Source organism: Solanum tuberosum, unplaced genomic scaffold (assembly GCF_000226075.1).
Source record: "Solanum tuberosum cultivar DM 1-3 516 R44 unplaced genomic scaffold, SolTub_3.0 scf00535, whole genome shotgun sequence".
Classification (NCBI taxonomy): Eukaryota; Viridiplantae; Streptophyta; class Magnoliopsida; order Solanales; family Solanaceae; genus Solanum; species Solanum tuberosum.
In genome coordinates, this window is record NW_006239471.1 from 43,549 (window position 1) to 67,585 (window position 24,037).

Sequence of the window (24,037 nt, forward strand, 5' to 3'; positions counted from 1 at the left end):
TACAACTGCTTTCTTTTGTATATGTATAGCGAAATATACATATTGATGTTTGTTATGGAGCGCAATTATGCAAACTTTGCTATAGCATACAAATATGAATTTTGTGTTTGCTATATGTGAAAGTTGCTCTATAATTAATATGTAATCTCACTAAACATCAATGTTATTATTTTTTAATTTTTTATTTGAAAGAAACAAAGAATTAAAATTAGATGGCTAGTTATTTATTCAATAGAAAAATAATTGTCATTAATATTTATCAATCTAATACGGTGTTGGAACATTACCATAAATTTTAGTATGAATATTTTTATATAATTAATATTTTATCTCGCTAAAAATCAATGATACCATTTTTTGTTTTGTTTTTGATTTGAAAGATACAAAAATTTAAAAGTATATGGGTAGTCGTTTATCCAATAGAAAAGTAACTATCAGAAATATTTGTCAAATTAATACGGTGTTGGAACATTATCATAAATTTTAGGATAAATATTTTTAACTTATATATAATTAATATTTCATCTCACTAAAAACCAATGATACCATTTTTTATTTGTTTTTTTTATTTGAAAGATAGAAATAATTAAAATTATATGGATAGTCATTTACCCAATAGAAAAATAACTATCATAAAAGTTTAATTACCCCTTGTTGATAGAATTATATGAAAAGAAAAATAAATAATTTTTACTTGTATATCTAATTGGTATATTATATTTTTACTAGCATTAAAAAAAAATCTCTATAGTAAGTTATTAAATGATATTATATCCAAATATAAAATTAATTATATTAAAATATAATTATTAAAAGATAAATTAAAATTATAAATACCAAATTTCCTAATAAGATATACAATCAATTATTGATTTATAACTTCCTTGAACAATTAAATTTATAAATATATTTATATTTTCAATTATTTATTTATAAGAACTTTGTATGCATAATGTAAATTTTGTCTACATTTAATATGCTTCATTATATATATTATTTCATAGAAAGTGTAAGCATAAAATTTTCATGATATGTTGGGTGGTAGTGATTTATTTTAATATATAAATAGTTGTCATGCTTTATTTTTGAAAAGCTAAATCACATGAGCTTTACTCAACATTTTAAGATATATTTTTATCTCATATTAATATGAGATGACTTTATAGTACTTTTTGTGTAATGAATATCCAAATTATATTTTTAATTCTCAATTAATTTAATTTAATTTAACTTTAAAAATTAATCATATTGAGGAAAAACAACAAAGTTTAGTGTAATGCTAGTGGTACTTTTTATCACATCGGTGGAAGACACATGATCTTTAGCATTTATAATGCTATTAGTTAGAGCATTGGTAGAATAGAGTAATTACATATAGGTTGGGCATTGGGTAGTGGGCTAGGATTAAGTTAGTGCAATTAAGTAGAGTGGACTAGGATTATGTTAGTGCAATTAAGTATGTGCCTATGTGTATGGGGTGTCCTAAGTGTATGGGGTTCAAGAACAAAATAATCAATTAGGAGATACTAATTATTAATTAATATTGTCTAGAAAAATTCTTTTTTGTTAATTTTTACAAAAAAAAATTGGTATTTCTTTTGCAAGAAAATTTCCAAGTAATTTACCTACGAAATATAAATTCCTAGGTAAATTACTTGGGGATTTTAAAATTCACAGAAAATAATTACCTAGGAAGATTTTACCATCGAATTTTTTTGGTAGGAAAATACGCAGGAAACTTAGTTTCTTACGAATTTTCATATATAATTCCTAGAAAAATCCCCATGTAATCCACTTTTTTCTTGTAGTGATCGGAAATAGAAAGAAAAAGTAATGTGGTTTGCTAAAATATCAATCATGCGTAATTACTATTTTACCCTTGCATGTTGTGATGATAACATAATTATGAAACTTCCCTTGGTCGTCTTACACTTCATGTTTGGAAAAATAAAAATGATTGAACAATATAATATCAATGGAATAATATCTTAGCAGTGAGGCAGAGTTACAATAGAGCAATCAAATTTGTCCATAACAACTTTCCGTACAAAATCTGACTGTCCACTTTAATTTCTTCATAGGGTTACATACAAAGGAATCTATTAGGACCACTTGCTGAGAAATACTATTTTTGAGGAAATTTCAAAAATAACTAATTATATAACATATGTTTGACAACTCATGTAATTTTTCTTGAGTTTTCATGAATATCACATATTTCAGATTTAAGTTGTTGGAATTATTGTACATTTATATGTTTGTAGTTTTTGCACCCTTACTTTTTGAGTTTTTATTAGATTTTATATACAGTTAGTATTACTCTAATAAGTTAATAATATAAAGTTATTAAATCGATATTCAAATCATTTAACAAAAGGATAACTATCTTTTCCGTAGTCAGAGAAATTTAATTCCGGAGTATTTAGAGATATCGAGAGACTCCATTCATATTTTTAAATTATTAATTTTTTTAGAAAATTTATACATCCCGATAATTATAATAATGCACTTCCTACTTTTGAAACGACAATAGTAATTTTTTATGCATCGAAAGTATTTGCGATTTTTCTAGTGAAATAATTTAATTTTATAGTTTTTATGAGAGCAAACTATTACACTGCACCTAATTGAGTGTACTAATTCATTACTTGTTATGTTCGCCTGTTCAGATAAAAAGATTAGGTTAAAATGGTATCATTCAAAAAATATTTGATAGATTCATCATAGGAAAGAGCAAAAGAATTTCTTAAAATGTGTTATCTAATTGTTCAATGCAATAAAAAATTATTTAAAAAAATAATAACACAAAGCATAAGGTGGAAAAATCTATGATAATTAATAGTGTCCACAAAGAGTGCACTATGAATTTCAAGTCTCATAAAAATTAGTATGGATTTCTTAGAAAAAGACAACTATGAACTTGTCTTTTTCTTTGCCACAACAAAAACGTGGAAAACTATTACGTATTTTTAATTAAAACGAAGAAAGGTTAAAAATATTTTCAATCTATTTAATTTGATTCATCATTGTCTTCAGTCAATCTATAATTACAAGGTATAATCACTAATTCACTAATAACAAAACAAAACACCCATAAATCTTAATTTATTATTTAAAAATTATGCTTCTCCAAATAAAGATTTTTTTATTATTCTCCATCTTTTATTCTCCATAATAAATATTTTTTCTTCTCCAAAAATTGTATTTTTATTTTATTTTTTAAATCACATAATTTTTGGCACTACAACCAAAGCACTTTCAGCGGCAATAAATGTATACATTAACAAAGAATGCTAAAAAAATTGCCGGAGAACAAGTTGGTTTCTTATTTATTTTCTGTGTTTGATAAGTAATTAATCAAAAAAATATTATCTAAAGAGTATTTATATGTAATTTAATAAAACACTATATAGTAGAAGGGGTAGGCAGTGGGGTGGCGGCGATCAAGAGGTTGAATGAGTGGGGAGGATACAATAAACATACAATGTTACTCATAAAATTTATTTTTCCTATTTTAAGAACGCTATTTTTCCATTATTAAGAAAATATATCAAAGCTTTATATTTATTTCTTAAAAGAATCTACTTTTGTATATCTAGAGAAATCATCTATAAATGTATTTGGCACCTCTAATCATGTTTGTTTCAAGTCTCATAAAAATTAGTATGGATTTACTCCAATAATTCACCATGTTATTCTTAGGTTGCTTAGTTTAAGCACAAATCTTACACTAAAGTTGGATGGAATATAATCTGATATCATATGATTAAGCCTGATTTGTAAAAGAAAATAAAATAAAGATAAATTTTATTTTGAATATCTCCAACTTACTGGACAAATGAGTGTTTTTTTATCATTCATATAACATTATAGATAAATTCTATCATGAATATCTCAAATGGACTGATGACTGTTTTTTTTTTAATCATCCGCTCATAATATAGATAGATTCTATCTTGAATATCTCAAGCTTACTAGATAGATGACTATTTTTTTTTATCATCCGTAAACAATATAGATAGATTTTATCTTGAATATCTCAAACTTATTGAAATCACTGTTCTTTATCGCGTCCGTACATATAATACGGATAAATTGATTTTATCTAAATATCACATTTTTTGTTCTTTAGCGGTTACACATTGTTTCTAAACTAGTTCATCACGCACTTAATTGTATCTCGTTATAAAGCTAGAAACACTCATATACCTAAATTAATCATCAAGAATATCATATTTTTATTCATATTGTCAAGACTATTATTTGGAAATTAAAATAATTAAGCATTTCAATAAAATTAGTGGCATAAAATAAAATTATAATAAGAAGTCTTAAGTATATATAAATACACAAAAAAAATAAAAATAAGAATTATATTTTTTATTTTTATATGTACTCGTTGCTTTTAATGTAGTATTTTTAGATTAAGGCTTATATTTAACCTCATATAGAGATATAAAATTAAATATTAATCCTACTTAATAAAATATTAGCCATGTATTTGCAATACATTACCTTGGATATTATTGTAAGAACTTTACTTATTAATATGATAATTTAAGTTATTTAATTCAAGTTCTAAAATATTTTTGATAAAACATAGATAATTTTTCTTTCTGTCTTTTTAATACTTATCTAATTTGAACCTTTTTTTTATTATGATCTTCAATTTTGTTTTAGGTGAAAATAAAATCATAAATTTATTATCAAAAAAATTTTGAGGCCTCAATATTTGAGGTCCTAAAGTCAACGTTTTACTAGCTTCACATCTGAGTAATGAGTATTTGGTATTGTTCTAGCGGAACAATTTAATTTTATAATTTTTTATGAGAGCAAACTATTACACTGCACCTAATTGAGTGTATTAATTCATTACTTTTATGTTCGCCTGTTCAAATAAAAAAATTGGGTTAAAATCGTATAATTCAAAAAATATTTGGTAGATTCATGGTAGGAAAGAGCAAAAGAATTTCTTCAAATGTGTTATCTAATTGTTCAATGCAATCAATAATTATTTTTAAAAAATAATACTAACACAATGCCTAAGGTGGAAAAATCTATGATAATTAATAGTGTCCACAAGAGTGCACTATGAATTTCAAGTCTCATAAAAATTAGTATGGATTTCTTAGAAAAAGACAACTATGAACTTGTATTTTTCTTTGCCACAACAAAAACGTGGAAAACTATTATTTTTAATTAAAACGAAGAAAGGTTAAAAATATTCTCAATCTATTTAATTTGATTCATCATTACACTTAGTGGATATCATCCGCGCACACAATATAGTTAGATTCTATCTTGAATATCTCAAGCTTATTGGATAGATGACTGTTTTTTTTCTCATCCATACACAATATAGATAGATTCTATCTTGAATATCTCAAATTTATTTAAAATCACTGTTCTTTACATATAATACGAATAGATTGATTCTACCTAAATATCACATTTTTGTTCTTTAGCGGTTATACATTTTTGTTTTTATGTAATATTATGATTATTTTACTCACTTCTATTAGTATATATATAGATGATAGGAATGAGAACAATTATCACTCATCTCAACAATGGCTTCTTCTTGTTCCATTAATTCTATGTGTTTAAGTCTTGGTGAGCAGAGTAGCAAAACCCTCATTATTACTACACCCTCATCTTTCTTTGCAAAACCTTCTCGGCGTAGTCAAAATTTCCATGTCTCATGCAATAATAATGCCAACAATGGTGATGAGCATGACAAAAACGTTGCAAGGAGAAATGTGCTTCTTGGTTTAGGAGGGCTTTATGGTGCTTCCAATCTTGCACCATTAGCCTCTGCTTCTCCTATACCAGCACCTAATCTCAAATCGTGTGGTAAAGCCACGAAAACGGGGAGTACAAAAGAAGTAGGATATAGTTGTTGCCCTCTTACACCAGATGACTGGAACAACATTCCATATTACAAGTTTCCCCCCATATCTAAGCTTCGTAAAAGTCCGGTTGCTCAAGATGTGACTGAGGAATATATTGCAAAGTACCAATTGGCCACTCAAAGAATGAAGGACCTGGATAAAAAGAACCCTTGTTCATTTATGCAGCAAGCCAATATCCATTGTGCTTATTGCAACGGTGCTTACAAATTTGGTGATGAAGTTTTACAAGTTCATTTCAATTGACTTTTCTTTCCCTTCCATAGATGGTACTTGTACTTCTACGAGAGAATCTTGGGAAAACTCATTGATGATCCAACTTTCGCTTTGCCATATTGGAATTGGGACCATCCAAAGGGTATGCGTTTACCTCCCATGTTCCATCGTGAAACTACTTCCCTTTATGATGCAAGACGTAATCCACACGTCCGTAATGGAACCATAATCGATTTTAGTTCTTCTACAGACGAAGTTTATACTGATGTTAAAAAGACGGTGACTAACAACTTAACTGTAATGTACCATCAAATGATAACTAATGCTGCATGCCCTTTGCAATTCTTCGGTGCTCGTTATGTTCTTGGGAATAATAATATGAATGATCGGGGAACTATTGAAAACAGCCCTCATACTCCGGTCCACATTTGGACTGGTACTGTCAAAGGTACGGTTTTGGGTGATGGTAAACCGTCATTTGGTGAGGATATGGGCAATTTCTACTCAGCCGCTTTAGACCCGGTTTTCTATAGCCACCATGCCAATGTAGACCGTATGTGGAATATATGGAAAGGATTAGGCTGGAAAAAAAAGGATATCACAGACACAGATTGGTTGAACTCCGAATTCTTTTTCTACGATGAGCACGAAAGGCCATACCGTGTGAGAGTGGGAGATTGTTTGGATACGAAGATGGGGTATGATTACGCGCCAGCAGACATCCCATGGATTAACTGTAGGCCAACAAGAAAGGGGAGAGAAGGAAAAGTGGATTTAACAAACATTGAGCCAGCAAACAAGGTATTCCCAATTGCTAACCTCAACAAACCCATTTCGTTTTGTATCAATAGGCCGACTACGTCAAGGAGTCAAAAGGATAAGGACGAAAAAGAAGAGGTGCTAATATTCAAGGGTTTAAAATATGATACTAGCATATATATAAGCTTTGATGTGTTCCTGAACGAGGATGAGGATGTGAATACAAATGAGCTTGATAAGGTGGAGTTCGCAGGGAGCTATGTCAACTTGCCCCATGTTCATGCACATAATAAGAGAATGGATTATGGTGAGACATTTCAGCTAGACATTATCGAACTTTTAGAGGACATTGGACTTGAAGACGATGATACCATTACGGTAACTGTGGTTCCTAAAAAGGGTGGAGAAGTGATCTCCATCCAAAGTGTGGCTATTGAATTTCTCGAGGGTTAAATTATCATTAATGTTTGTTCAAATCTCTCACGTATTTTCTTTATCCTGTGTAATCTTTTTTTATAAATTAATTGTCGCAAAAATATTTATGTCCTCTTCTTTTGCTATCATTTCATTTGGTGATAATACAAAACTCTAGAAAATAACACATCTCAATCTCATGCATGTGAACAGTAAAACAAGCTAGATTTAATGCGGAATGGTGGAATTTATTCCCTCACTTCACTTTTATTAGCTTGTCTAATATTTCAAAACTATAGTTTTCACTTGTCACATTTTATATATTAAGACAAAAACAGTTAATTATTTATGTTCTAAATCATTTTCTATATATTACTCCATTAATATGAGTGTTACGGTATAACCTTTATATCTCTCATCATTATTATTATCTCTTAAGAATCATGCTAAGTATAAAATGAATAATGGGCAAAATGTATGAAATATATTCAAATTTTGATAGAAATTGTTGTAACAATTCCAAACTTTGAGCAAGACCTATTACCTCCTACACTGTGTTTTAAAGATATATAAGTGTCCAGTTGGACAAATTACTATTTATAATGATGCAATATTTATTATGTCTACGTGGGCACCTATATATCTTTAAAATACACTATTAAATAGTGTAGGAGGATAATAGGTCCTGCCTAAAGTTTGGGATTGTTACATCAATTTCGGTTAAAGTTTAGATATATTTCAAACTTTTTTATGAATAAATAAAAATGATGTTGGATAAATAAAAACGAATGGAAAAAAATAAGAGCAACTTTCACATATAGCAAACACAAAATTCATATTTGTATGCTATAGCAAAGTTTGCATAATTGCGCTCCATAGCAAACATCAATATGTATATTTCGCTATACATATACAAAAGAAAGCAGTTGTATAATCTGCTTTGGTATACATATACAAAAAAAAGAGAACTGGACAGGGGAATATTTGTATTGTATAATTATAAGTGTATAGGACGAAGATATATGTATTTGCATGTGTATATACAATTTTCTCTCGCTTTATACAAACACAAACGCATTTTATACAATTTGCGTTTTTTGTATAAAGTGAGAGAGGCGAGTGAGAGAGCGAGATATGGGAGAGTGGCGAGCGAGATCTGGGAGAGGGGAGAGAGGGGAATGAAAATATATGTATATATACAATTTTCTCTCACTTTATACAAACACAAACGCACTTTATACACTTGCGTTTGTATAAAAAACGAGAGAGACGAGGGAGAGAACGAGAGTGGTGAGCGAGATTCACCAGGAGAGAGGTGAAATAGCAACAGTTTGCTATGAGGTACAATTAAATCAAACTATATTTATAGCATTTAATTTGAATTAATAGTTTGCTATTATATACAATTTTCCCTTAATTATATATGAGTTAAAAATATTCATCCTAAAATTTATGATAATGTTCCAACACCTTATTAAATTGATATTATTGCATGATAATTTATTAAACCTAAAAATAGAATAATTATTTTAACAATAAACTTCATTCTAGTGATCATTTGTTCCTTTTATATTATTATATTTTTTTAATTTTGGTAAATATATTTTTAAGAAAATATTCCCCGAGGACTCCTAATTTTCAAAAATCCTTAGATTTCAATATAAAAAAATTCCAATTAAATTATATAAAAATATTTAAGTTTGCATATTTCCAAGTAAATCCCTCAAAAAATCTCAAATCAAATTCACAACAATAGAATCCCCAAGTAATTCTTCAAGTAAGAAAATTCCTAAATAAATCCCCAACAAAATTCACAGAACATGAATCCCTAGGTAATACCACATATATTTCTAGATAAATTTCCAAATAATTATTTGCAAATAAATTTATCTAGGAATTTTCTTGCTAGAAGATAAAAAAATTCTTTTTTTTATTACTTGCAAATTTACCTATGAAAATAATACTTACAAATTATTTGCCGCAAATAATTCCCTAGGTAATAATTTTGTGAAAATGGTGCCAAATTTACCCACCAATTTTTTTGGGAAACTATTTTTCGCAGGTAAAAGAGTATAATTTATGAATTTCATATTTCCGCATGAAAATTCGTAGGAAGTTTCTGCAGAAATAATCCCCAAGTAAAATTCACACAGTTTTCTATCAGTGGATTGTTCTAGATGTTTTTCCTCAACCTGTAGATTATTATTATTAATAACAATTGCCAAGGCCTCATAGCCAAAAAGATGGTTCATCACCCTCAAATCTCTTCTTCTCGTAACGGTTCAAAGCTTATGGGGTTACGAGTTAAATCAGCTATACTGTTCCCAATTTGAAACACACGACATATAAGAGGAAGAGAACCGATAAAGCATAAGCGCCAAATATTTATGAAATTTATCCATGTTTGGTGAAGAGCAATATGATACAATTTTGGTTCTTTAGATCCTTGATTTTATCTGCTATGTATTTTCTCTTTTCTGATATTGGTGTCCAGGTATAGCTGCGTAATTTCGTGGCAGAGGAGAATTGTGGATCCTTCAAATGAAGGCCTCTTTTCGTTAGTCCGAGGAGAATTGCGGATCCTTTTCTCTATATTTTGAATTTGTTGTCTATGGCGTATCTCACTTTTTCAAAGTCTCATATTTTTCTTTTGATGGTGTGTTTGTTTGTTTGTTTGGGAGTTTTAGATTTTTATTTTAAGGTTTGAATGAAAATTGGGAGTGGAATTATATTCTCTCATTCCACAGATTGATCAAGCAATCAAAAAGTCACCAAATGCACATTTATTCTTTGTGTTCTTGAGATATGTTTTTTCATTAAATTTTTTAAGATATAGTCTCTTTTACATTCTTTTTTCTCAATTTTCATCGTTTTAATATTTTTCAAGTTGATTATAGATTTGAGTTGGGAACTAATGTGCTCAATGTTTATTGCTCCTTCTGAAGGGATGCACTTTTATCATTCTTGTTGTTTAGCTTAAAACTCATGTACATACTTCTATTACCTTTGTTTCCCATTTACAATATCTCCTTATTTGGTTCTATATGTTTACCAGTTTTATCTTCAAATTATTTTTTGGAAGTCAATCATGATTTTTTTTCACCGAGGAGCTTTTGAATTCTATTTCTCATTGATTTTTTAATTATTTATTATTTGTTCCATCAATTTGCAGGGATGAGAAGTACTCACGAGGGTTTATTGAAGTGAGTATTCCTGCACTTTGATGTCTCTTTAATTGCATCAGAATTATCAAAATCAGGTTCTTGAATTTCTACTTTTGTCCTATTCTTTTGTAATTTTCATTTATGAAATGAATTAATTGCAACTATTTGAGCATAAAATTAGCAAACTGTGGAGACATGAATTTTAATATCAATGGTGTTATGGATTATCATTTAGTTAAGGGTAAGCAAATTGATAAATTGGAATTTCACATTTTTGATTGCTTTATAAATCATCAAGAGCTTATTTAATCTTGATCCAATTAGATGTATTTTCTCTGAAATTGCACTATAAGAATATATCTGCACTATAAGTATAAATAGTCAGTTATATATCCTTGGAATTCATTGTTAGGCTAAAAAACAAAAAGGGTCATTTAGTTAAGAAGTTAGTTGAAGCATGAACTGAATTGAATAAGAAAAATTGGAAGTATCCTGTACAAATAATATTTCAATACAGAATGAATATTGTTGACAAAGCACATTTACAAGGTATTAAAATTATCAGAAAATTCCATACAGTTTATTGAAATTGTGAGTTCATGTAGAGAAAATGGTCAAAATTGTCCTTAATCAATGTATTAGTTTTGATTCTATTATATTTGATCCTTAGTGTATAAAGAATGATCGAGACGATCCTTATTATGTAACAAAATATGATTAGTTTGGTCATGAATCATTTAAGTAAAGATAATAATTACAGTATTTTTTATTATACGGGAGAGGGAAGAGAGATCAATAGAAGAAACTTAATCTGATTTTCATAATAACACGATGCACATCTAATCTAATTTAAGATGGAGAATTGAGAACGAGAAAGGTTGATTTTTTAAAATCGTGTAATAGAAACTTCTTACTGTAATTACACTTTAAGAGTTTTGTTTCAAGGGAATATGAGAAAGTTGAGTGAAATATCATTTTCTTTCTACTGTTTTAATTTTTTATGCAACCATCTCTCCCCAAAAAGATATATATATATATATATATATAACATAAAAAACACGTATATCTTGACGCTGGAGCTGAGAGTACTACGTACAGAAAGGGAATTGTTGGAAAGCCAGTGGGCCAAGACCATTAGTAGGTTTTGATTCAATTAGTAGGTGTATGTTTGTTTGTTGCTATTTTTGTGACTTAACATAAATTGAGAAGTTAAAGAAATTTGAAGATTTAAATAAATGTGGTTGGGTCAAAGCCTATGCCAGGTATATGAAATTGCAAAAATACGGGTACACAAAACAACATGGAAAAGACTAATAATATCAAGTTACACTCTAGCAGTGCAATTTTGAAGTGTGAAAAATCTTTCATATCTTGTATGTGGAGCAATAATGAAAATAAAGGTAATTATTGCTATGTCTTGCCTATATTTTATCTTTAAAGTTGTATATGTATTGTATATTTTAAATCACTTTTATGTTCTATTTTGAGTATATATATTGAATCACTGGGCATGTTGTTTAAAGTAGATTGAATAAAGAATCAAGTTTCTTTTATGTTGTAATATGTATAAGCTTTATGCTTATAAGAGAAAATAAATGAACTTTTTGCTCAGTCAATTCTATTGTATCTAGCAATTGTTGTTGTTGAAAATCTATGTTAACATGTTTTTTTAATTTAATTTTCAGAAGTATATCCAAAAATAGTGATGAGAGTATATCGAAAAACAACGTCTAAGGTTGCTCACACACCACTCTTTTGATTTAACAAAAAGAACTTTCCTTTTTGTTCATTAGCATACAAGCACTTTGCTCTAGCTAGGACCTCCATAAATTAGAACGTGCTTAAAATATTTTGCATAAAAACAAAGGTCATTTGTATTTCATGTAGATGAATGCCAATCCAGGTACTATGAAAAGGATTACTTGACTAAACATTTCTTGCGGCAGTTGTTTGAGTGTCACCAACATATTGTGTGTGAAATATGTGGGACCAAGCGGCATCTTCGCACAGATAAAGGGGCCTACTTCGGATAGAATGAAATGTGAGTTCCAGGATTATCAACACATACACCTTTCTCATCCGTAAGGGCCACTACAATTTCTTAGATGTAGTTGAAGTTTCTTTTTGTTAACAGTTTATTTCATGAATATAGAAAGCCATATAACAAATTCATTACAGAAGTTCAAGGAGAAATTCATAGATAGCTAGCCACAGTTTTAAACCTTAAGGATATCATTATATATCAAGTTGTTGCTAAGAATAGAATAGATTGATGAACACAACTTGATAGAGAAGCCAATAGTTGAAAAAGGAAATAACAGGAAGAATAAAAGAGAACCAAAGTTTGTTGCAGAGATTGTTACTGGATGTGTTATTCAATAGGCTTTGTAGCCTTATATATGTTTACATGCTATGGAATCATATTCCCACTAAACCACTAATGTAATTCCACTAAACCAACTCACCTAAACATTAGGAACACAATTCTGCAATACTACAAAATAGGAAAACTATCACGAGTTAAAAGAAAACAACTACCAACTGAAAGCTAAAATATAGCCATAGTGCAGACTTAGTCAAACTAAATAATAGGGGCTGATGTTGTACACCTTTTAACACCTCCTCTCGACATCAGCTCCGGTCTTAACCATGCCTAGTTGTTGACATAAAATTTCAAACTTATTGACACTTAAGCCTTTCGTGAACACGTCTGCAATTTGTTGTTCGGTTTTAATATGCTCCAAGTCAATCTCTCCTTGCAACACTTTTTCCCTAGTGAAGTGGTAATGTATTTCCACGTGCTTTGTCCTAGCATGAAAAACAGGATTTTCAGCCAAGCAAATCGCTGGCTGATTGTCACAGTACAAGGTAACTGAGTAGCCAACTGGTTGGTGTAAATCCTTCATCAATTGCATAAGCCACAAACTTTCTTGAGCTGCAACTGTTGCTGCCCTATACTCTGCTTCTGTTGTTGACAGTGACACAGTTGGTTGCCTTTTGTTGCACTAAGAAATCGCTTCAGCTCCGAGCTTAAACACATAGCCAGTTGTTGAACGTCGGGTATCATGATCTCTTGCATAGTCAGAGTCACAATATCCGACCAACTTGCATTATTCACCTTTCTTGTACAGAAGACCATAATCAATTGTACTTTTCACATATCTTAGTATTCGCCGAACAGCCTCCATATGGTGCTTCTTTGGATTGTGCATGTAGCGACTCATCACACCAACTGCAAAAGAAATATCATGTCTAGTTTGAGTTAAATAAATCAGAATACCTACTAATTGTCGATACATTGTCACATCTGTTAAGTCTTTTCCTTCATGTGCACACATCTTAGCATTTGGCTCAAATGGTGTTGATATTGGTTTGCAATTCAACATTCCAAACTTCTTCAACAGATCTTTAGAATATCTTTTCTGATGCAAATAAATTCCTTCTTCATTACAATCAACCTCCAAGCCAAGAAAATGGTTGAGTTGGCCAAGTTCCTTCATCTGGAAGCGAACTGACAAATTCTTCTTTGTTAGAAGAATTTCTTCTTCACAGTCTCTTGTTAGGATTAGATCATCCACATATACTAGCACAATAGCTAGTTTCTTTCCAACAACTTTCACAAACAAGCTGGAATCTGCTGGTGCTACAGAATAACAACTATGAGTAAGAAATTTAGAAATCTTACCATACCATGCCGTTGGCGCTTGCTTTAAACCATATAGCGCTTTTCGAAGCTTACATACATACTCAGGATGAGCTTGACTTTGAAAGCCCATTGGTTGACACATGTAGATCTCCCGATCCAACTCTCCGTGCAAAAAGGCATTTTTTACGTCCATCTGCCAGAGGTTCCAATTTTTACTGGCAGCAAGTGCAAGTATGATCCGAACTGTAGTAAGCTTAGTCACTGGACTAAATGTTTCATCATAATCTAGTTCATATTGCTGAGAAAATCCCCGGGCTACAAGACGAGCTTTGTGCCTTTCAATTGACCCATTTGTGTGACGCTTTATCTTGTAAATCCATTTGCAAGAAATATGTTTGACATCTCTTGGCTTTACCACGAGCTCCCAAGTTTGATTTAGTTCTAGTGCATCAATCTCCTCCTTCATAGCTTTACTCCACTTCAGATCAGGTTCTTTTTCATCTTCTTCTTCTACTATGGCAGCATTGGCATACTTTGGATTAAACTTTCTGATCCTTGATGACCTTCTAAGAGACAGTGGTGTGTTTGCTCCACTTAGCTCGTCTTCTTCACTTTGTTGTTGATACACACCAGTTTGCCAAGGATTGTGAGCCACGCATTCTTCAGCAATATCTTCGTTAGCTTCATCTTCAGCTTCATCTAGACTTAGCTGGACATGAGACGAGTCCAATACATCTTTGAGAACATTCAAATCTGGCAGGATCTCCTTATTTGAAGACCACCATGAAGAAGCTTCATCAAATATCACATTTCGAGAAGTGTAACACTTTCCCGTGCTTGGGTCACAACAACGCCACCCTTTTCGTTGACTGTCATACCCTACAAAGATACACCTAACAACCTTTTTGTCCATCTTGCTACGTAAATGGTTAGGTACAAATACATAGCATACACATCCGAAAACACGAAAATAGCTAACTGATGGTTTCATATTCCATAACTTCTCAAAAGGTGAAAGAAAACTTAACCTTTGTTGAGGAATTCTATTGATAACAAAAGCTGCAGTTTTCATAGCTTCCGTCCAAAATTGTCCCGGAATATTTTTCGCGTGAAGCAAGCTCCGACAGATTTCTGCTAGGTGTCTATTCTTTCGTTCTGCTATGACATATTGTTGTGGAGTATTTGGACATGTGAGCTGACGATGTATTTGATACTTCTGAAGGAATTCAGAGAATTCATATGAGGTGTATTCCCCACCATTGTCAGTTCGCAGGCAAAGAATTTTCTTGCCAACTTCTACTTCAGCAACCTTTTTAAATTCTTTGAATTTTGAAAATGTATCAGACTTTTCCTTCAGAAAATAAATCCATACATACCTGGAAAAATCATCAATGAAGGTTAATATATATTTCATCCTACCAATAGAGAGTTGCTTGACAGGTCCAAATACATCAGAGTGAATTAACTCTAATGGTTCCTTGGCTTTATATTTTGACTCATCATACGGCAACTGATGTGCTTTACCATACTGGCAGCCCGCACATATAACATCTGTCCTTACTGAAAGTTTTGGAAGACCCTTCAGCATTGACTTTTCCATCATGACACTTAGCTTAAAGTAGATAACGTGGCTCAACCGCATATGCCATAAGTCTGCAGTTTCATTCTTCCTTTTCATGTCTATATATGCGGTGTCTGTCGACATTACATAGACGGAATTCAATCTTTGTCCCTTCATTATTGGCTCTTTTTTAATTTCAAGATCATGATATATTTTTACATCTTGTGGACCAAACAGAATAAAATGACCTGTAGATGTTAATTGCGCTACTGAAAGAAGATTTTTCTTCATACCTGGGACATGATAAACATTTTGAAGCAACATCAGATCAGCACTACTATTTGGTGACACTACAGCCTTACCGATATGAGCTATCGATAATTTTGTATCATCGGCTCTCACCACCTCACGATTTCCCTTGTACTTGGTTAGATTTTGCAACTTCTCCTTGTCACCAGTCATATGGTTTGAGCACCCTGAGTCAACAATCCAGTCATTCTCATAATCAATTTGTTTAGAGGTTGTTACTGTAAGAGCTAACTCATCTTGTTCTACAGCAAAAAATGCTTCAGCAACCCAATCATCTTCACTCTTTTCCTTTGGACTAGAAGTGGCTGCAGCATTGCTCTCAATAGCCTTTTTATTGAACCAGCAAACATTGGCTTTATGGCGCTTCTTTCCGCAGTGATGACACTTCCCTTCAAACCTCTTGTTTTTTCCCCAATAGTTCTTTGAAGCTCCCCCTGGAGGATAATTCCCCTCTCCTTGATGATTTTTTTTTTCTTTATCATCATTTCTTTTTGTCCCAGCTACATTGTCCTGCTTGGAGTTCCCTCTGCTTTTATTGATATAGAGTGTTTCATCCTCACCTTTTTGTGAAACTCCGCCCATTTGCTTAGCCATGGCTTCTTGGCCAACAAACATATTCTCAAACTCAACAAGTGATGGTTGAATTTGCCATCCCTGTACTGCAGTAACAAAGTTTCTGTACTCAGATCTCAAACCATGAATGATTATTCTTTTCATCCTGGTTTCCCTGATTGGAGCTATTGGTTTCAATTCTGAAATTTCATGGCATATCGACTTCACTTTGTGAAAGTATTGTGCAATGTTCATATCATTTTGAGCTATCGACAATAACTCACTTTCTAAAAGTTGTAGTCGTGTGTCATTCTTCTTTGAAAAGAGTGCAGCCAGCGTGTCCCAAGCTTCCTTTGGTGTTCCAGCATCTCGTATATGTTCCAACACGTCTTCTTCGATGGTGGTCTTGAAGGAAAATAATGTTTTTCCTGCTTTAATCTTCCATTTTCTCAATGCGCCATTTGGTTCTTCTTCCCCTGGTTTGACTTCACTTTCGTTAACGACCTCCCAAAGATCTTGACCTTCCATGTAGGAAGTCATACATGTCATCCATGTTTTGTAATTCTGATGGTTGAGTTTCTTAACTCCACCTATGGCATGTAAATCAGTCATCACAACAGAATAGAGCAGTTAGTATATATGTTATGTGTGGCTTGTAATTCTGATGGTTGAGTTTCTTAACTCCACCTATGGCATGTAAATCAGTCATCGCAACAGAATAGAGCAGTTAGTATATATGTTATGTGTGGCTTCTCTTTCTCTTCTTTAAACGTAGCTCTGATACCAAATGATGAACACAACTTGATAGAGAAGCCAATAGTTGAAAAAGGAAATAACAGGAAGAATAAAAGAGAACCAAAGTTTGTTGCAGAGATTGTTACTGGATGTGTTATTCAATAGGCTTTGTAGCCTTATATATGTTTACATGCTATGGAATCATATTCCCACTAAACCACTAATGTAATTCCACTAAACCAACTCACCTAAACATTAGGAACACAATTCTGCAATACTACAAAATAGAAAAACTATCACGAGTTAAAAGAAAACAACTACCAACTGAAAGCTAAAATATAACCATAGTGCAGACTTAGTCAAACTAAATAATAGGGGCTGATGTTGTACACCTTTTAACATAGATGTCTATATTAATTAAAAAGAAATAAGTTGACAGTCTTTTCGACCTCAGTTTGTCAGTAATTAAAAAATATAGATAAAGATAGTTTATTCAGAAAAAGTTGAACCCTTTTCTCTCTGATTCAGTGGCAATGATTAAGAATGATGTTTTTCTGCAGTCATGTCATCTGGCTCTCTTACATTCTCCAAGATCCAGGCTTACTCCGGTGAGTGTGAAGTTGTTGCCTAATAATATCTATAGTGTATTCTCTATTACTGTATTGATCATTTGAAAGAAATTTTGAACAATTTGATGCAAGAGAAGAGGAAACAGTTCGACTGTCATCAAAGGTTTTCGACGATAAGTGTGTGACAAATTCACTTGAGTTTAGTTCCAGTCGAAACAGTGAAAATGTGTGTTAGATGTTCTATTTGACAGTGTTGGCTTTCTTCAATGAAGAACAAGAGTTCACAACAGAGGATGGTCCTTGACACCTATGAACTCTTCAACCTTCTTCGTTGGTGGTCGGTTCTCTGCTGCTTTCTTTATTGATTCTCTTCGTCAAGACTTTCATTTCTCCAATTTTGGATCTCACGAGTATGATTAAAATAGAAGAGTACTTTTAACACTCCAATAATCCACATATTTAGGTAATACACAGAGCAAGGTAAGTTAACTGTTACAAATTTTTGGATATAGTTTATATTATCGATATAGTTAACTGGTATAAGGCCAGTGTATTCTATTTTACATGATTTTAAAGTCACTAACAGATATAACTGTGCAGGACTTAGGAGATGCCCTTTGATGTGAAGACTCATACTTGCACAAATATAACAAAATCTTTTGTTCCACGAGTTAGTAGTAAGGTCTGCTTACACTTTACCCTTCTCATTCACGGGGTATGTTGTTGGCCTCCTCTTCTTTCAAAGAATCTGGAGGAATTGAATTCATGTGTATTGTAGACAGATCTTTTGTCATTATTTAATTCAAGAAGTGAAATTGTTGGTGTGCCCAAATGCACATGTCCAATCAAATACATGTATTGATAGTATATGTGCAAGTGATCTTTGCTTCTTAAACAGTCTCTTGTCTTCTTTTTTTAATCGAATTGAATTATTTAATTATAAGAAAAATTGTATATCTTAATTCATTTTTATGATGGGAGTTGTACGTTTCTGAGAATTTCTTTTTTGAGAAGCAATGAGTTCATGAAAATATAATTTGATTACTTTAGAGGTAATATTTGAATTAATTTAATTTAGTTACGAGTTAATATTTGAATTGTAGTAGTAGTATTTGTAGCTGTGTCACATCCATGTAAGTAAATAAATCAACAAAACTAAGCGCTAAAAATACGAAAATTGCTTCTAAAAACAATAATTATTGAAAAACCTTTAGTATGAATGAGACATATAATTTACTTCAAATAATTTGAGATCGTACTTGGTCATTTTTATGTATATTTTAGCTGATATTTAATGGAAAGATAAAATAAATGTTATTTTTGTTTGAATTGATTAAATCTAGACTCTCCAGAATTATTATAATACTGATATTTCATCCTCATTTCAAATATAACAGATAATTTTGATCAAAAGCATATATTTTTTATTAACTAATTTATAAATAGTATTATATAAATGTAATTAGTACTCTCATATGTATAATGTTCAACTTAAATAATTCACTTTAAAAACAACATTCAATAGAATGACATTCACAAAATATATAGATAACATGTTTGACTATTGTATTACAAAATATATAGATAACACGTTTGACTACTATATTATGTTCAAGATAATAGTATTTTTATTTATTTTATATAATGGTGTCTATATGTGATTGTCTCACTTATATTAATCAATTGTAGATCACGAATAAGATTACACGTTGGTCCCGTGCTTACCACGTACGGACAATACTTATCTAGTATTCATTATACATAGCATGACTCTTAAAAGATAATAATAATGATTGATATAAGGCTTGTACCAAAAAGCACATATTAAATAGTAATATTTAGTATGATGTTCTGAATAATAATTTTTTTAAAATAATTAATATGTCAAATGTGACCAGTAGAAATTATAGTTTTGAAATGTTAGATAGATTCCACCATTCTGCATTGAATCTTGTTTTATTGTTCACATGGTATGTCTTATTTTCTAGAGTTTTGTATATCACCATATGAATTTAGCAAAAGAAAGGGACGTAGATATTTTGCAATAATAAATCGTTTCATTAAGAATAAAAAGATTACACATAAATTAGAATAGAGGGAGTATGTGAGATATTCTAACAAACATTAATGATTTAATTTAACCATCGAGCAATTCAATAGCCACACTTTGGATGGAGATCACATCTCCACCCGTTTTAGGAACCACAGTTACCGTAATGGTATCGTCATCTTCCAGTTCAATGTCCTCTAACAGTTCAGTAATGCCTAGCTGAAACATCTCATCAGAATCCATTTTCTGATTATGTGCATGAACATGAGGCAAGTTGACATAGCTCCCCGCGAACTCCACCTTATCAAGCTCATCTGTATTCATATCCTCATCCTCGTTCAGGAACACATCAAATCTTATATATTTGTTAGTATCATACTTTAAACCCTTGAATATTAGCACCTCTTCTTTTTCGTCTTTATCCTTTTGACTCCTTGACGTAGTTGGCCTATTGATGGAAAACGAAATGGGTTTGTTGAGGTTAGCAATTGGGAATACTTTGTTTGCTGGCTTGATGTTTGTTACAACCACTTTTCCTTCTCTGCCCTTTCTTGTTGGCCTACAGTTGATCCATGGGATGGCTGCTGGCGCGTAATCATAACCCATCTTCTTCGTATCCAAACAGTCTCCTACCCTCACACGGTAAGGGTTTTTGTTTTCATCATAGAAAAAGAATTCGGAGTTCAACCAATCTGGATCTATGATATCCCTTCTTTTCCCGCATAGTCCTTTCCATACTTTCCACATTCGGTCCACATTGGCGTGGTGGCAATAGAAAACCGGGTCTAAAGCGGCTGAGTAGAAATTACCCATATCTTCACCTAATGACAGTTTACCACCACCCAAATACGGACGTGTGGATTACGTCTTGCATCATAAAGGGGAGTATTTGCACGATCGAACATGGGAGGTAAACGCATACCTTTTGGATGGTCCCAATTCCAATAAGGTAAAGCGAAAGTTGGATCATCAATGAGTTTTCCCAATATTCTGTCGTAGAAAAATAAGTACCATCTATGGAACGGGAAGAAAAGCCATGATTGATGAACTTGTAAAATTTCATCACCGAATTTGTAAGCACCATTGCAATAAGCACAATGGATGTTGGCTTGTTGCATGAATGAACGAGGATCGTCTTTGTCTAGTTCCTTCATTCTTTTAGTTTCCAATTGGTACTTTGCTATATATTCCTTAGTCACGTCTTGAGCAACAGGACGTTTACGGAGCTTAGACATGGGAGGAAGATTGTAATATGGAATGTTGTTCAAGTCCTTTGGTGTAGGAGGGCAACAACTATATTCTACTAGATCTTTACTCCCCGTTTTCGTGGCTTTACTACATGATTTCAGATTAGGCGGCGGTATAGGAGAAGAAAAGGCTAATGGTGCAAGATTGGAAGCACTGTAGAGCCCTCCTAAACCAAGAAGCACATTTCTCCTATCGATATTTGCTTTAATATTTTGGTCGTGCTCATTAGCATTGCATGAGACGTGGAAACTTTGACTACGCCTTCTCTTCAACAAATGCGGAGAATAAGGTTTTGCAAAGAATGATGAGAGTGTTGTATGTTGAGCATAGTGAGACTGATGAGCTGTTATATGAGTTAGTCAGATTAAACAGTAAATGTCATGAAGTTAGTTAGCTGTTAGTTACTAGTTAAACTGTGGTTAGTTTATAATTAACAAGATTAGATGGTTAAAGTAGATCCAATTATACACACTATATATAGTGGTGTAGATATTTTGTTAAAAGATAATTCTGTACAGAATATTCAATACATTTTCTGTTTCTCTTCTTCTTAATCACTGTTCTTCACATTCTTATCATGGTATCAGAGCTTCAGATCCATTGACGATCTCCGTTTTTCAGTACAGTAGATAGCTTGTTGCATTGTAAAAAAGGCAGATCGTGGAAAATCTTGAAATTTTAGTTTTACAACAATGGCATCTAATCCCAATCCAGAAATCACTTCCAGTTCTATGCAAGGAGGACAAATTGTATTCGATGCACATCATCCCTTACATCTTCAAGCTTGCGACACTCTAGGTAGTTCTTTGGTTTCTATTCAGTTGACTGTATCTGAAAATTACGCTTTGTGGAGTAGATCAATGAAAATAGGTCTACTAGGTAAAGGTAAATTGGGATTTGTTAATAGCAAATGCTCTAAGAGTTCATTTCCTGCTTCACTTCATGATCTATGGGATAAATGTAATGCCATAGTACTCTATTGGATCATGATATCTATTATAAGTAGGGAGTTACTTAGTGGTATAGTGTATGCTAGCAATGTTCAGCAGGTGTGGAATGATCTAAAGGAAAGGTTCGACAAAGTAGATGGTTCTAGAATTTTTTTTCTTCACAAAGAGATTGCTACTATGACTCAAGGAGTATTATCAGTTTCTAGCTATTACTCTAAGCTGAAGGAGCTTTGGATGGAGTTTGATTCCCTTATGCCTTGTCCTAGTTGTGCATGTGAAGTGTCTAAGACCTATGTTGTTCATTTCGAATATCAGAGGTTAATGCAATTTCTTCTAGGGTTGAATGAATCATATAATCAGTGTAGAAGTCAAATCATGATGATTGATCCTACACCAGGTGTGAACAAGGCTTACTCATTAGTAATGGCTGAAGAGTGTCAGAGAGTACTTGGTAAATCGAATATAGTAGGGACTGAAGGCACTAACTCTATTAATTCTAGGCAATTGACTGAAGCAATGGCATTTTTCAGTAATGGAAAGGGGTTTACTAGATCATGAGGACCTACAAATCAGTCTGGAGGGTCTACTCAGTCTGGAGGATCCACTCAGTATGGATCAAGTTTTAGACCTCAGAAATCTCTTAACAACAATTTGTATTGTGATTATTGCAACTGGAAGGGCCACACTAGAGCTGTGTGTTTTAGATTGCATGGGTACCTTGCTAACTGGAAAGGTAAGAAGAGGACTAACCCTGGTCCTATCACTGCTGCCAACCTTGTAAGAGCAAATTCTCCTAGCAATGGTAATGCTAGTTTCATGGATTTTCAGTCTAGTTCAGGGTTTCCTGGTCAAGTTTTTACTACTGGGAACAGTTCAGGCAACTATCAGATTCATCAACCTCCTTCGTTATTAGGAAGTACTTCCTACTCAAATTCTTCCCCTGCTCTTATGACTAACATACAGCCCTACCAGTATCAGACTACACAGTGGCCATATCTAGTGCAGCAGCCATCTCCTCATCAATACTTGCAAATGCCACTGGAACTTAAAAAAACTACCAGTAATGCTGCTGGAAGAGCATCAGGTATGTTAAACTGTTCTATTTATCCAAATGTTGTTGACAAATGGATAGTAGATTCAGGAGCCTCCAAGCATATGGTCAATGCTCTTCACTTGTTAACTTACTCTATTACTCTTCATGATTCCCTTGAGGGTAAAGTACACTTACCTACTGGTAGTTTAGCTAAGGTCAGTCATATTGGTTGTTCTCAGATACTTGGAGGGATTGAGATCACCAATGTACTGTATGTTCCTGAGTTCAAGTATAACTTGCTCTTTGTGCCAAAGTTAACTAAGGAGTTGAATTGCTGTGTTCTTTTCTATCCTGATCACTGTGTATTTCAGGATCTCTCCAGTGGAAAGGTGAGGGGGATTGGCAAGTTGGAGAATGATTTGTATGTTCTTCAGGCTGATTGTCAATTGAAGTCACCAGCAACAGTTTCTTTGTCATCAGCTTATGCAGTTTCCACTCCTACATCATGTGTCTCATCACCTCCTATAGCTCTTGTTAACAAGAATGTCTCTCTATGGCATAAAAGGCTGGGCCATGTTCCATTTACTACTCTTAAAATGCTTGGATGTTTCAAATCATTGTCGTCCAAGTCTGATACACTTTGTACTGTATGTCCTTTAGCTAAACAATCAAGACTTTCTTTTCCATTGAGCAGTATCACAACTACTACTTGTTTTCATACTTTACATGCTATGGGGTCCTTATAGAGTGCCTACTCATGATCATAAAAGTTATTTTCTCACGATTGTGGATGATTGTTCCCGATATAATTGGTTATTTTTGTTAAATTCCAAGTCTGAAGTAATTGTAGAGCTTAGAAATTTTCTTGCAATGATCAGGAATGTATTTTCTGCCAGTATAAAGATTTTAAGGACTAATAATG

At 32.3% G+C, this 24,037-nt stretch overlaps 1 long non-coding RNA gene and 2 pseudogenes across 1 annotated transcript; 2 read left to right on the forward strand and 1 right to left on the reverse strand.

The window, feature by feature from the left end:
- Nucleotides 1-5,471: 5,471 nt before the first annotated feature.
- Nucleotides 5,472-7,362, forward strand: LOC102578755 (polyphenol oxidase E, chloroplastic-like; annotated as a pseudogene).
- A 5,056-nt stretch (nt 7,363-12,418) lies between these two features.
- On the forward strand, nt 12,419-18,708 carry LOC107058572 (uncharacterized). The gene is made up of 3 exons (XR_001472129.1): nt 12,419-12,503; nt 17,826-17,873; nt 18,435-18,708. It is a non-coding gene; the product is annotated as an uncharacterized lncRNA (long non-coding RNA).
- Nucleotides 18,709-19,871: 1,163 nt separating this feature from the next.
- Nucleotides 19,872-21,775, reverse strand: LOC102579085 (catechol oxidase B, chloroplastic-like; annotated as a pseudogene).
- Between the last annotated feature and the right edge of the window lie 2,262 nt (nt 21,776-24,037).